Raw genomic sequence first — 4,266 nt, forward strand, 5'->3', positions numbered from 1 at the left:
TGAGGAGGATTCAGAGGAAAGTTTTGACTTCAACCTCGGTCCTGGTTACAACGTGATGGTGAAGTATTGTTGTACGAGTGATAGTAGGGAGGAAGAGTCAGACTAGATCCTTGACTTTGATCTTGGGCCTGATTATGATACGTTGATAGACAGCTGTACCCGAGTACAATCGTCACCAACTGAGTTAGGATCACTGGCGAACAATCCTACCCGACCTAGAAATGTAGATAGTGAACTGGAGGAGGTAGGTAAATTGGACTTTCAAAAGCTAATTTGTTACTGCTTCTTGCGATAAGCCCATTGCCGTTCCCTTCACGTGAAAAGCGTTCCCGGAGGAGGCTTGCTCTGAGTAAAAGTATGCCTCACTGCACAGCGTGAGTTAGTCACGAAGAGGATGGTCAGGACTGGGGAATGTTACCAAGCGAGCGTCTGGTAGGCCTATTTCCTTTTCAATGATTATCACGCCTGTTCGAGGTCGTACAGGTTGATAACAAGGAAGGTGAGGCAGTTGGCCACCATTCCTTTTTGCGAGTTACGGGGAAGGTAGCTTGCAAATCCCGTAGTGGTTCTACAATTAAGGAGACCAGGAAATCCCAAGCTGGTTGTAGGGTCAGTGATTTCCCATACACTGATTCTGAAAGTAGAGACGCCGGCGTTAGTTACAAAACCTCAGATGAGGATGTACGTTTCCACCCCAGGAATAGTGCCTGCCGAGTCAATCAACTTTGACACGATTGACCCGTGAGCAGCTGTTGCCGCTGAAGGTGTTCCTGTGGCGGTCAAGAGAGAATGTAAGGCAGGTGAGGTTGAAAAGAGACTGTTAGTTAGGCGAGAACCCAGTACTTCATTCAGTGTTGACAATCCTGCTCGCAGTCCAGTTGTTGGATACCCTCAACGCTTGTGCAGACGTTCATCTGTGTCTCTGGAAGGCTTGTTAGTGTTAATTGAAAGTCAGAAAGAGACAGACCTAGACCAGGTCCCAAAGGAGCATGGACGAGATTGAACGGAAGACCAGGAGCCACTCCATTAATTACCCCTGGTGTGTACCTCAAAACGCTTGAACTATCAGGCCCACCCCCTTCTCCACAGCAAGAACAGAGAGTGGCTCAGTTAGAAACTGAGGAGCAATGTATATCGGGCACGTTGTTGGAAAACCCACCCCTCTTGTGGTCCATAGATCGCCCAGAAAACTCTGGAAAGTTCACGGCCATGTCGGAGAATGAATCAACGCGGGTGCCCCACATGTTTCTGAACTGCTAACTAGCTGCGTTTACAGATACATTTAAAACCCAGAATACAAGAGGTTTTTGTCTGAGTCACGATTGAAATCATTTGTTTTGAAGACTGTGTGCATATTTCTTGGGGGCAATATTGTGAGTGCAAGATTTTATCATGTGTTTAGAAATCAAATTGCAGTAATGCCTTAACCGGGATGGGAATTGTATTGAGACTAATTTAGCCTTGCAAACCTCAAAATGAAACTTTCATGTCCTGACGTTTCATTCATTTAGGAGAGGAAGTATGGGGTAGCACGGTGGCACAGTAGTTAGCATTGCTGCCTCACGGTGCCGAGGTCCCAGGTTCGATCCCGACTCTGGGTCACTGTCCGCGTGGAGTTTGCACATTCTCCCTGTGTTTACGTGGGTTTCGCCCCACAACCCAAAGATGTGCAGAGTAGGTGGATTGGCCACGCTGAATTGCCCCTTAATTAATTGAGATCCACTATATTTATTTTTTAAAAAGGAGAGGAGGATAAGATAATGTTGTGAAACATTTTGTATGTCCTGGGTTCCGTTTTCATCCTCGCCCCGCTGTCTGCTTTGGTCTGGTCCTCTGCCTAGCTGTTACATTACTGCGCGTTTTGGGATGTCTGCTAAACGACAAATTTTATGACGAGCTGGAACATCCCTTTCGTTATGGACTATACCAAGACGTTGCTTTGGTATGTGGCTGAACCTGTGACGTATATTTGATAGAACTGGCAAGCAGACAATCGGTGTCTGTAGGATTCTCAACCAGCTCCTATTTTTCACTGTGATTGATGAAGCCAGTCAGATACTTTCAGGAACAAATGTGGGTCTTCTGCAGAGTTCGATGTTTTGTTTCAGTTCTGTGAAGGAAGGTCAGGCGGATTAGGCATTTTCAAAGTCGGGATGTGACCCGCGCGTGGATCACGGGCGCGTGTCGGGAGGGTCGCAGAGCCGTCTGTCGTGGCGGTCCCGATTGGCAATTTTTTGCGCAACAGTCACAGCAGCCGGGTTTTAACAATGCCGGCTACGAGCGGACTTCAAAATGACGGCCGCGACCATAACCAAAAATGTGGCCGAATTTGTGATATTGCTGAGAATTTAGAAGCCCAGCTTATTTCTCGTTTAAAATCAGGGCAGGCGCTCTCAATGCAACTGCATGAATGTACAGACATTTCAGATTGTGAAACCTTGCTAGTTTACGTTAGGTATACATAGGACAATGATTGTCTGTGCTACCTGCCTTTACCAACCGGCACGACTGGCGCAGACATTTTTGAACCTTTGAATAGGTTTGTGGTTGGGAAGTGCGGTCTCGGCTGGGTTCGTGGCAGAGGAATCACAAGTGATGGAGCAGCCAACCACACTGGGAAAAACAGCGGAGTTAAAGTCAGGAGCAAGGAGGCCGTTGCTGAGGACATTGTTTGGAATCATTGTTTTATTGACCGTGAGGCACTGGCATCGAAAGGAATTCCTTCCGATCTTGAATTGGTGCTGAAAGGAATTGTGAAAGTTGTGAATTTCAACAAACGCAGCCCACTCAATACCAGGCTTTTTGACACTCTGTGTTCCGATATGGGGCCTGAACACACGCATTTATTGTTCCACACAGAAGTACGATGGCTGTCAAAGGGTCGGGAGCTACTCAGAGTTTACGAACTAAGGTACGAAATCCACGCTTTCCTCCTCACGAAATTGTCCTCTGTGGCTGATTATTTTGCTGATGAACCTTGGATGCTAACAATGTCTTACCTTGCAGACATCTTTTCAATTCTAAAAGAACTGAACCTCAAATTGCAAGGGAAGGATAGCGATTGCTTTCGGCAATGTGAAGAATTCGAAGCTTTCCAAAAGGTATTGAAAGTTTGGCAATTGCAAGTGCAGAGCCAAAACTACTACATGTTTGCCACAGTACTTCGAAACATCGAAGAAAACAGCATTAATAAGGAAACAGTAAATGGATTGGCAAGCCTTATTGAGTTGCATCTGGCTGCCCTGATCAACAATTCTGGTCGCTATTTTACAGAGGAGAAGTTTATGATTTTGAGAGAAAAGAAGTGGGTGAAAAATCCCTGTGAGTTTGAGATCCCAGAATCAGTTCTTGACTTGCAACTGACTCCAAATGAAGAAACTGAGCTTCTGTGCATCAGCTGTGACAGCATTTGAAAAGCACGGCCCATGTCAATGAGGCACTCAGCATTCTGGAGTATCGGCTCTGAGGGGTATCCGGAGCTGTGTAAAACAAACATTTTGTTGCTTTTGCCTTTCACAATGAGCGACATATGCGCGGTCGGACTATCCGTCCTCAGAAAGATGAAGATTCACAAACCAACCGGCTGAATTCTGCACTCGATATCTGCATAACCATTTCCTCCTGTGAACCGGATTGGAGTGAGATATGAAGGGCCAAGCGGGCTCACCTCTCGCACGAAAGATAAGAAAAAATGGGCCGTGAGGGTCGGCCGGCGTGGGTTCCGAACGTCGGTTGGTTAGTAAAAATTGGCCCCCGGAAAAAAAAGTTTGAAAAGCTAGAATGTGGTGGAGAATCTCCCTCTCTCTCTCTCTCTCTGTCTCGATCTCTCTCTTTGCCTGCCGCTTTTAAGAGTAATTACAGTTAAATTTGTGTAGGCTTTTTTGTTTAAAAGGGCACAGAGTGACAACATTAATGGGAAGCGAATCTTTTGATTGTGAAAGTGCCATCCGTTTTCCAGAGATCGGAAACAATCAAAATCTTTGATCCAGGGACAGGGAGGAGTTCCAGAATATTCTGCGAAGAAGACTTAGAATATTCCTTAAAGTGCGTCCAGAGTTGCAGTGCAGAGTTCAAGAAAAGGGGAATAAAACTGTTGAGCCAGTAAGAAAGCTGCAGTAGTTGCTTAAGGAGACGGAGCTCCATCAGATATTAAAGGAGCGGAATTGCGCTGATCTGAGCATCCGTGTGGGCGGCATGGTGGCACAGTCGTTACCATTGCTGCCTCAAAGCGCCAGGGACGCAGTGCGATGCCGAACTCAGGTGACT

The 4,266-nt window shown here is 46.4% G+C and overlaps 1 pseudogene; it reads left to right on the top strand.

Moving 5' to 3' along the window:
* Positions 1-1,916: 1,916 nt before the first annotated feature.
* LOC140396770 (protein FAM200B-like) lies at positions 1,917-3,587 on the top strand (annotated as a pseudogene).
* Positions 3,588-4,266: the final 679 nt, after the last annotated feature.

The sequence above is a fragment of the Scyliorhinus torazame genome, chromosome 20, assembly GCF_047496885.1.
Source record: "Scyliorhinus torazame isolate Kashiwa2021f chromosome 20, sScyTor2.1, whole genome shotgun sequence".
Lineage (NCBI taxonomy): Eukaryota > Metazoa > Chordata > Chondrichthyes > Carcharhiniformes > Scyliorhinidae > Scyliorhinus > Scyliorhinus torazame.